The sequence below is a fragment of the Pinus tabuliformis genome, chromosome 2_2 (genome assembly GCF_031772625.1).
Source record: "Pinus tabuliformis cultivar Carrire ecotype Pingquan chromosome 2_2, CPIR1, whole genome shotgun sequence".
In the NCBI taxonomy this organism is placed as follows: domain Eukaryota; kingdom Viridiplantae; phylum Streptophyta; class Pinopsida; order Pinales; family Pinaceae; genus Pinus; species Pinus tabuliformis.
Genome location: NC_142300.1, coordinates 137,710,227 through 137,722,120, shown reverse-complemented (window position 1 = coordinate 137,722,120; position 11,894 = coordinate 137,710,227). Strand labels below are relative to the sequence as shown.

The 11,894-nt window shown below is 29.9% G+C and overlaps 1 pseudogene; it reads right to left on the bottom strand.

Annotated features, from left to right (window-relative positions):
- Positions 1-3,518: 3,518 nt before the first annotated feature.
- LOC149191690 (protein BYPASS1-LIKE pseudogene) overlaps positions 3,519-11,894 on the bottom strand; it is a 96,628-nt pseudogene continuing 88,252 nt past the window's right edge.

Sequence of the window (11,894 nt, the reverse complement as noted above, 5' to 3'; positions counted from 1 at the left end):
AAAACAAATATGTAAACCATAAAAAAATTTGGGAAAAGAAGAAAAAACACATTTAAAAAACTATAAAATTAAGTAGGTAACAATAGAAAAATTAAAAAAAACATTAACAAAACTAAAAAAAATTAAAATTAAAAACAAACTAGATTTAAAAAAAAAATGGAAAATTAACCAAACATAAAAAATAAAAATTAGTGAAATTAAGATTAAAATGATGATTACTTAAAAAATAAATGTAAAAATACATACATATTAGACAAAATATAAATAAAAAATATTAAAAAAAAATTGTTTAATCATAAAAGAGTTTGGAAAAAAAAAAAAATTATATATATAAATTTAAGTAAGTAAAAATATAAAGATTAAAAAAATCATGAACAAAAACTAGCCAAAAAAAAAACAAACTAGATTAAACAAAAATAGAAAATTAACAAAAAAATAAAATTAAAAACTAGTAAAATTAATATTAAAAACATTTAGAAAAAACTAAAAAGACAAAAATAAGCTTAAATTATTTAAAAAAAAAAAAAAACTAAAAAAATATTGAACTTATTAAGGAATTTAGACTTCTGTGATCCATAACATTGTTTAAATAATCTTCGGCAAAATCACATAATCAATCATTTGTCGACGCGTTCGAACCAACCAGTGTGGTTCATCGTCAGGACAAGTTGAAGAACTGATGTGGTTTAGCTTGATTAAATAGGGTGTGCAGAGACTCCAACGACTATAATGCAACGGCTAATTTTGACTTGATGATCATAGTCAAACCCTTAATTTTATTATTAATAGAAGTATATAATTTATTATTATTCGTTAATTGAATAATATAATAATTCTTATTGATTAAATATAATGGTCATTATATCTTCATATTTACTAAGTAATCTATATTTATTATTATCCCCAATTTATTTAAATATAAATAAATAGTATTAAATTATTATTATTGTTAGAAATTAGTTACAATAGGTAACTTGTGTATTTATTTAATTATAATAGTTTAAATCTAAGGGTCCAAAGGTAATACCAGATATAATGGTCATTATGGTAAACTAAATAATGGTAAACCAAATACCAAGGTCATTAATAAATTATATCTTCATCTAACCTATATTTATTATTATTCCCAAATTATATTTAAATATAAATAAATAGTATTAAACTATTATTATTCATAGAATTTTATTACACTAGGTAACTTGTGTATTTATTTAAAAATAATTGTTTAAATCTAAGGGTCCAATGGTAAACTAATAAATCATTTTTATTAATTATTTAACTGTAATAGCCCAATCGAAATTAAATTAATAAGTTCTATACGATAATTAGGTCCAATAATTAATCTATATTTACTTAATAATATATAATATCAATATTATTAAAAATAATAAAAAGAATTCTAGTAAAATCATTATTATGAAATTACCATAATTATAGTGCATGTATAACCATTAACTCAATGTTATTGGTATATCATAAAATTCTAATAATTTCTTGATTATCAATTAAACCTAAGGGTCATTTGGTAAAACTAGATCATCTTTTATAATTAATTTAATAATTTATAATCCTTGAAACATCAATATTTATTCACTAAATTTTTTATTAAATTAACTATGTTATTACTCATAAGGTTTAAAAAGGGGGGGGGGGGGGGGGAAGAAGAATTAAATATCAATGCAACAAATCTAATCTAATTAAAAATGACCGCTGGGATTACATAATAACAGAAAATTTATGCACTCCATGACAAACTCGCCAAAAACAGAACCTGAGGAGAGGGAAGACAGAAACCCTAAGACCTAACAAAAGGGGAAAAGAGGAGGCTAGGAAGATAAGGCTGGGACCCAACAACTGCTAATCTTCCAGCCATCATCTCTATTAAGATTGTTCGGCCTTTTCTCAATCTCCAGGGCCTCTCTAAATTTGCGATGGTGAAAATGCGCAACTTTGGCAATGACTTGAGCATCTTCTATACAAACATGATGCATAGTCTTCCCCGCATGCTCAGCCAGGGCTGAGGACTTGGTCCTACCATGTCTTAAGTCAGCCGAATGCTCACTAATCCGTTGATTAATAGAGCGACCCGTCTCACCAATATAAGGGGTCCCACAGGAACACGGAATGACATAGACGCCCTTCATGTCCTTAGGGTCAATAGGGTCTTTCACAGACCTGAGGGAGCTACGGATAGTGAGGAGAGGTCTAAAAGAAGTGGGCACATCATACTTCCTCAGAACCCTCGCAATCCTATCTGTGGTCCCTTGGATGTAAGGAAGGTTCACACCCATGATATAGTCTTTGGGAACTCTTCGGATTGAAGGCTCCTTCTGGTATTACCTTTGGACCCTTAGATTTAAACTATTATAATTAAATAAATACACAAGTTACCTATTGTAACTAATTTCTAACAATAATAATAATTTAATACTATTTATTTATATTTAAATAAATTGGGGAATAATAATAAATATAGATTACTTAGTAAATAAGAAGATATAATGACCATTATATTTAATCAATAAGAATTATTATATTATTCAATTAACGAATAATAATAAATTATATACTTCTATTAATAATAAAATTAAGGGTTTGACTATGATCGTCAAGTCAAAATTAGCCGTTGCATTATAGCCGTTGGAGTCTCTGCACACCTTATTTAATCAAGCTAAACTAGATCAGTTGTTCAACTTGTCCTGACGATGAACCACACTGGTTGGTTCGAAACGCGTCGACAAATGATTGATTATGTGATTTTGCCGAAGATTATCTAAACAAATATTGAACTTTTAAAAATATAGGTATTTTCCAATAAAAAAAATTAAAAAACATTTTCAACTTACAAAAAAAAGTCTTTTTGATTTAAGAATAAATAAATAAATAAATTTTTTTATTAAATTTTCATTATTTATTTAAAAACAAACAAACAAAAAATTAAAGATAATTTTTTTTTAAATGTATTTTTTATTTTTAATTTGGAAAAAAATTCATTAATTAATAGTAATAAAAATTATTAAATTTTAATTTATTAAAAAAAATTAATAAAAAAATCGATTAAAATATTTTAATCAAAATTAAATTTTAATTTTTTTTTATAACTTTTGTTTTTAAACAATATGTTATTTATTTCAAAATATAAATAAAAAAAAAAATTAATTTTTTTAAAACAAATTTTAATTTTTTAATTTAAAATTTAAAAAATTAATAATTTTTTTTTTAAATTAATATATTAAAAAATTAATTATAATTATGTGTGTTATAAAAAATTTAAAAAATATTATTAAGCTTTTTTATTTTTTATTTATTAAAATTTTTGTTCTAAAACATATTAAAAAAAATAATAAAAAGAAATTTTTTATTTTTAAAAATAATAATTTTTTTATTTATTGTTATATTTAAAAAATAAAAAATAAAAACACGGCCACGCCTTCCCGCCGCCCGCTAGTGGCGCGGCCGGGGGCCCAAGGGCTGACCTGCAAGCCTCAACACAACATTCAAAACTGTACATGGGGCAGAAGTACAGTGGAAAGAAAAACACAATGACATACCATCTTAAGAACTATCTAATCCTGCGAACTGGGGCGGCTGAAAGAATCAAAGGCCTCAGTTCTGGTGCGAATGATTCGATGAAAAAGCTCTCTGACCTGTTTTTCCAGGGGGTCAAGCCCGTCCTTCAAAGCAGCCCAAAGATGCATGAGTTCCAGAACGAGTCTCCTCACCTCCTGATCCTGCTGTTCAGCCAAAGGGAATTTCACTGTCTCTGCCAGATCAGAGAGATGGCGAACGCATGTAGAAATTTGGTGAATTTCCTTCAGCAACCCCACGGAGTCGGAGCTCCTACGGTCCCTCTTCCTCGACTCTTCCATGACCTTATCGTGAATTGAGACAAGTGGGGCAGCCCATACGAAATTCCGCGGTACAGAGAAATGTGTCTGGAGACCCCGGTCCTGGCAAGGGATGGCCGCCACGAGTGCCCACAAGGCGAATAAGGTGACATTGTTCATTGTGTAGGCTACAGTAGCTAAGCCATTCGAGGCCGCCACTTCGGTGCCTTTCGGAGCCACGAGATTCGAACCCATGGCCTGCAACTGGCGGCCGGTGGACCACGAACATGAAACGCTCCACGAGAGCGACCGGAAATGCAAAGGTGCATCCTCCCCACGCTGGCTTGGGCGCCCGAATGAGCGGTTCCGGCTTGCGAGCAGTAGCAGTCCGGCGGCCCCAGCAGGTGAATCCTTGTCATCGACAGCGGCGGCCATGGCCAGCGCTAGGTCGCCGAGGGCTTTCAGCGCACGGCGAAATTGGGGTTCGCCAAGAGAACGCTGGCGCCCGTCCAAGGTACAGAGCAAAATCTTGACATGCTTCTGCCAGAGGCGCACCTGCTCTATCCCATCACGGATGGCGTTGCAGAGGTCTAGTGCCTTCACGCTGCGCTCAAAAAAGTCCGCCGCGATTTTCTCCTCGACCTTCGACAGTGGAGGTTTCGGCCGTGGCACCAGCGACTTGAATTCCGATTCGCAGCCAAGCGCCGTTTCCACGACATCGCGGAGCCATGCCAGGGACAGCAGCTCATCTGGCGTCTCTACCAGGGTTTGGAAAAGCTCTCCCACGCGCCGCTGGAAAATCTCCTGACCCTGACCCTGACCCTGCCCCGGCTGGCTCGAACCCGCGACCTCCTTGCTCGGACTGCCCTTGGGCCCCCGGCCGCGCCACCAACGGGCGGCGGGAGGGCCGTGGGTCGATTCCCAGAATCGACCCACGGCCCTCCCGCCGCCCGCTGGTGGCGCGGCCGGGGCCGTGTTTTTTTTATATTATTTTTTAAATATAACAATAAATGAAAAAATTATTATTTTTAAAAATAAAAAAATTTCTTTTTATTTTTTTTTAATATGTTTTAAAACAAAAATTTTAATAAATAAAAAATAAAAAAGTTTAATAATATTTTTTAAATTTTTTATAACACACATAATTACAATTAATTTTTTTAATATATTAATTAAATATATATATATATATATATATATATATATATATATATATATATATATATATATATATATATTAATTTTTTAAATTTTAAACTAAAAAATTAAAATTTGTTTTAAAAGATTTTTTTTTTTTTTTTTTATGATTTATATTTTGAAATAAATAACATATTGTTTAAAAAAAACATTATAATTTTTTTTTAATTAAAAAAAGATAGTTTAAAAAAATGTAAATTTAAATTTTTTTTTTTTAAACCTAAAATGTAGGTTTAATTTTTTTTATTTTTTTTGAAAATATAAAATGTAGTTTTAATAATTTGAATTTTTAAATTAAAAAATAATAATAATAAAATTTGTTTAAATAATTTTTTTTTAATAAAAGACAAGATTGTTAAAATATATATATATATATATATTTATTTTTAAATAAAATAGGTAGATTTAATAAAAGATAATTGTATTTTTTGATATATATATATATTGTTTATTTTTTTTTTGTGTTTTTATTAATTTCTCGTTATTTTTCTATTTCTTTTATATATATATATATATATATATATATATATATATATATATATATATATATATATTTTTATTTCTCAATATTTACTTACTTAATTTTATATATATATATATATATTATAATTTTGTTTTTTTTTCTAAATTCTTTTATGGTTTATGATATAAAAAAATTTTAACTTTTTTATTTTTTGTTTTTGTCTTTTTTATATATATTTTTATATTTGTTTTTTAGAGACAATTATTTCATGTGGATTGAAAATTTAATTAATGATGTATAAATATGTAAAATATCGAAAATGTAAAATATCGACCTTCTTCTTTAAATATGCAAATCAATAAAAGCCCCACTACAAAAATAAAAATAAAAATAAATAAAAACTAGAAAATATGAAGAAGAAGATCACTTCCAAAATTATTAAATTTACGAAATAATTATTTACATTTCATACATTAGAAAATTTAAAGTCAAAAAATAGGTCTTTTAAAAAAAGGGTTACGAAATAATTATTTACATTTCATACATTAGAAAATTTAAAGTCAAAAAATAGGTGTTTTAAAAAAGGGGTCTGATGCAGAATAACCATTTTTTAAAATTAGCATGAAAATCGCTACCATTCTAAAACGCAATGTACATAAAAAAAATGAAAGTGCAAAAAACTATGCTCTAAAAAAAACATGTGTATTCTGCATCACCCCTTTTCAAAATCGGGTCACTTTTTTGCTATCTCTACAAAACGGGTAACAGAATCAGTTCCCGTTTCAAAGTTTACATTGTTTTAACTTGGGACAAGTCATAGGTTAGGAGACAAGGATAGTGACTTTACATTGCATAGTTCCAGTTGGCAGGGAGAGAGCTTGATTACTAAGACTACACAAAGTGCAACTCAAGCTTGATTGGGAACTTTTTAGGACAGTCCTCACTGAGGAGAAAAATTTTGCAGTGGCTAATGGGAGACATGATTGCGTAGTTCAAGTCAGTAGTGGTTGGTGCAAGGTGGGGACAAGGGAGGTCAGTTATGCACAATTTTTAGAGGTAAGGAGGACTGGACAGCAGAGAGGCCTAGAAACCAAAAATGTGTAGTTCTTGAGGACAGTGAGCTCCAGCTAAGGGAGGTTTGGCTATCTACACAGTGCAAGATTACAACATGCAAGTGAAAATATTGAGGGCTAAAAGTGCGAAATGCGTAGTTCAATCCGATCTGGAAGGAACTACTGCACAGTTCTGGAAGTCAAGGAAGGTTGCTGAACTTTGGGATTGTGTAGTGAAGCTGCCCTAGAGGACAATGACTATGCACTCCGCAGTTCTAGTCAGCAAGGTCACATCATTGAGGGCTAAGACTACGTAGAACATAGCTTAGTCAGGGCCCAACGAAGTTGAGTTGCCTGACTGGGAAATATTTTCCGAAAATGGCTAAGTGCGGGATGAATATTGACTTGTGATGAAGTTGAGCTGTGATTGCACACTTAGAATACTTCAATGACATGACAACATAGACCACCGGGACAAAAAACAAAGAATTTCCCTCTAAGTGACTGTCCAATGACAAGAAACGACAAGTGTGACACTTGAGATAGACTTTAGTATGATCGTGATGACACTTGTATGATGGCACTCAAGACTTTATGTATGAGCGCAATAGGTGTTTACATGGCTAGGACAACTTGTATATATTAAGGCCAACCTTTGAGATCACCAGAAAAGGTTCAAAAACATGACATAATAGCCAAACATGCCAAAAGATGACAATTGATCCAACAAGGGAAAGGGAGAAAGGCACATAGACGAAACACATGGAATGAATTTCAATGCTTGAAACCATGCATATCATTGAATACATAATGATATGACAACGACAAGTGGTCGTTCATGCTACACTGGGAGGTGTATTTCAAAATATGTGTTTTGTTTCCCATACCTACCCTCCAAACGGTTATGCATCAAGTGGAGTCTTCATGCAATCTTAGTCTTCTATCACACCCTGGGTTCCTTGGTCTTCTTATCTAATAACTGTATTTTCTCCTCAACTCCTTGAGTGTCATCTAGAATGCCCTCCCCCTTCATCACTTCATCATCTTGCCATAGCCTGGTAGAATTATTGTATTTATAATCCACTCGTGATAAGATGACATCAGTGTGATAAACCCCTAGTCTAAGATGTTGCACTTGGATTCATAAATTGGGTCGGGACTGAGTGACAGGCCAAGGGAGAAGGGTCAGTGACTGCACAATTTCGTAGTTCAAGAAACCAAGGGTCAAGCTTCATCACTGAGACTGTGTAGTGCGCAGATCAAGCTAGATTGGATGAAATTTTTTCATAATCCTCACTTAGCTAAATAATTGTGCAGTGGCCATTGAGAGACAAAATTGTGCAGTTTAAGCAGGTAGTGGTTGTTGTAGGATAAAGCCCTAGGAGGAAAAATATGTGCAGTTTCAGGAGGCAAGGTGGATTGGGTGGTTGAGATTCTTGACAAACAAAACTACACATTTTCTAGATACATTGGGTTCTAGTTGAGGGAAGGACACTAGAGGAAGCCACTACAGAGTTTTGGATGCCAAGGGAGGTTGTGATTTCTATGCATTGTGCAGTTCCAATAGAAAAGGAAAATTCTTAGGGGTTGCAGATGTAACATACACAGTTCAGGAAAGCTGGATGAGGTAGGTGGCTAGGAATACTCTGGAATTTGACTAAGTGTGGGGTTAGTGGAACTGATGTGAACAGTGATAGAACTTGACTACAATCACACACTTGAACACTTAGTGGTACAACATAAACCATATAAAACATATGAAAAGATACTTCGCTTAATGCAACAACTTTTGCGGCATCTTATGACAAGTGTGGCTCCGATGATAAACTTTGTGAGGATAATGGAAACACTTGTGTAATAGTGCATGAAACTTTGGAAATGAGCATGAAACATGTATATATGATTACAACTACTCATTTTCACAAAGATTTCTCGTTGAAGCAAAAAGAACTTCCCTTTGCATTACAAGCGATAATCCGAATTCTCGAAGATGACACATGTTATAAAAATGAAAGCATGAATGACTCTTAAGATTTAAGAAGGGAGCTTGAAATAATAAGCTTCCCAATAAGTGACTAAGGAACAACTGATCATAGGATCCACATTAGGCTCCAAAATTTAAGTGTAGGCCAAAATTTTGGAGGGTGTTGCAGCCACTACAACAAGAACCTTGGTGCACCTATGTATTCTAATGTAATTAACATTTTTCTCTAACTTGTAGTTACCTATAGGTTCCATAACATTTATTTCATCTTTAAAAAACCTTAGATGTGGCCCATTGGAATATAATTTCATATAGGGCTGCTAAGAAGTTGTCACATTTATGTTCATACATGGAAGTATACATCTCCTTCCATAGGTCTTAACAGTAAACATGTATAGGTAGATTTGGTGGATTCAAACAAAAGTCCTTTCCTAGGAAATAAGTGGGTACAAAAGTGATATCCATCATGTAGAATTCATGTGTGTGACTGGAAAGAGTGTCACAAACTCTTCAAAAGGTCAAGTTTATCTACTTGATATTATATGTGCCAAGTTGAAAACAAATCCTTTATAAGCTACGTAAGGTGTTGAATACACAATACTCTTGCACATGTGTGTAGTGTTTGTCATTGTATAATTGGTTCAACAACATCACTAGGTCAACCACTAGTAGATTTAGTAGGGTGTGCCACCACTATTATATTATATCCATGAGATCATTGTAGAATCAAAGCATTTTATCAATTCTTGATTCAGTAACACTTAAGTATTCAATAGCTTGTATAAGGTGACAATAAAATTTAGTGTGGGCAATCCCAAATTCTGTCTAGTATCATAATAGATTATCTACCTTAGTTGTTAATTATATGATCCAAGTGTACATTGCTGACCACCGACTTCTTCCATTGACTTAATGGTTCTCTATCTTCTTGGTAGCTTTTCAATTTTGTTTTGGGTCCTGAACTTTTGGGGTTGTTTTGAGGTCCCTAAACAATGTTTTTTGGCAAATTGGTGGCTATGGCATACCCTTTGCATGATCAATATTTGTAGTCCTTAGATAGTTCTTTCAAATGAAATAATGTAAACTTTGAAATGGGAACCAATATGATTACCCGTTTCGTTGAGGTAGAAGAAAAGTCAACCGATTTTGAAAAGTGGCGACGGAGATCACACTTTCTTTTAGCATATTTTTGATACTTTAAATTTTCTTATTTATCAAATATAATTATTTTTTTAAAACATTAGTGATTTTGATGCTAATTTTGAAACATGTTGATGTATCATCAACCATTTTTTTAGAGGGCTTATTTTCAACACTTTAAATCTTTTAATGTATTAAGTGCGAATATTCTTTATAAATGTTAGAATTTTTGACACTTAAAATTTTTTATGTCAATTTATTTTTTGAAATGATGATTACTTAATTTTTTTTTACATATATATAAAGACAAAAAAACATAAAATATATATATGTATGTATGTATGTATGTATGTATATATATTTTGTAAACAATAAAAAATTGAAAAAAACAAAAACAAAAACAGAAACAAAAAAAAACTAAAACAAATTAAAAAACTATAAAAATAAGTAAATAAAAATAGAAAAGATTAAAAAACCATTAACAAAAAGCTAAAAATTAAAAAAAATAAAATAAAAAACAAACTAGATTTAAAAAAAATAAAATAAAAAACAAACTAGATTTAAAAAAAAGAAAATAGAAAATTAACAAAAAAAATTTAAAAACCACAAAAATTAGATTAAAAACATTTTAAAAAAAACTAAAAAACAGTCAAATTTAAAAAATAAAAAAAACAAAACAAAGAACAAAAAACAAAATACAAAATACAAAAAACAAAAAAAATAAAAATTGTTTATATATATATATATATATATTCAAGTCTAGAAAAAAAAATTGCACCCCCAACGGGTAGCTAAATACCATTTTTTTTTAACTTGAAGAAATATATGTTTTTGTAAATTTTATTATTATTATTATTATTATTATTATTATTATTTAAATTTGATTATTTTTTAGGTTTTTTTTCAATGTTTTTAATCTAATTTTTGTGGTTTTTTTTTTTTTTTGTTTTTTTGGTTAATTTTCTAGTTTTTTTAAAATCTAGTTTATATATATATATATATGTTTTTTTTAATGGTTTTTTATAATTTTCTATTTCTATTTACTTATTTTTATAGTTTTTAAAAATTTTGGTTTTATTTTTATTTTTTTTCCAATTATTTTTATCATATATGAGATTAAAAAACAAATTAAATTTTTTATGTTTTTCTAAAAATATGTTTTTCTTATTATTCATTTCTTTATATTTTAATTTTTTTTTTTTAATTCTTATCTTTTATAGGTTAATTTTGTTTTTCTTTTTTAGCATTTATATGATTTCTGTTTTTTTTGTTCATTTTTTTGTTTATGCTTGATTTTTTCTCCTTTTTATATATTTGATTTTTATTTTTATGTTTTGTTTTTAATATATATTTTTATTTACATTTTGTTATTTTATTTTTTACTTTTTTTTTCATTGTTTTTATTTTTGTTTTTATTTTTAATTTTTAATTTTATGTTTTCATTATTCTTTTGGAATTTTAATGTTTTTCAGAGTCATGATAAAATCTTTTATGCCATTATTTTGAAGTTTAGAAAATTTAACGTGAAAAAAACATACCTTATTTCATCAACACATGTTGAAAATTTACCCTAGAAAAAAAAAGTGTTATTCCAGCATCACCGCTTTTCGTTTTCAAGGTGTTTTTTGCGCAATTTTTGCTTAAAAAATTGGTTTTCACTACCATTTTTAAAACATCTAGAAAAAAAACTTTATTCCAGCATCAATGATTTCATTTTCAGGGTGTTTTTTGCACAATTTTTGCACGAAAAATTGGTTTTCCCTGCCATTTTTAAAACATGTTGAAAATTTATCGTAGAAAAAAAAGCGTTACTCCAACATCAACACTTTTCATTTTTATCATTGTTTTTCATGTTTTTTGGGGTTTTTTTTTGCTAGAGTTCCATTTTTGAGTTTATAGTTCTCGTTTCAAAGTTTACATTATTATAAGCTATTCTACACTCCAAACACATATTTTAGGCAAAAGTTGCACCTCAAGGAAGATGATGTGCTAACTAACCACCTCAGGGTTGCAAACCTTATGGAAATTAATCTTCTGGAGTTAGGGTTTTAAACCTCTACGTTTATTTCTTTATGTTAAAATGTAATTATTTAATCCACTTATGATATATTTTGTGAATTCATGTAGTTTTCATCTCTCTCTTTATATATAGCTACCACCATTCTAACCATTTTGTGTTATATAGTATTCTATCATTTAATTTATTAACAGAATTTAGTTTTCCACTATAT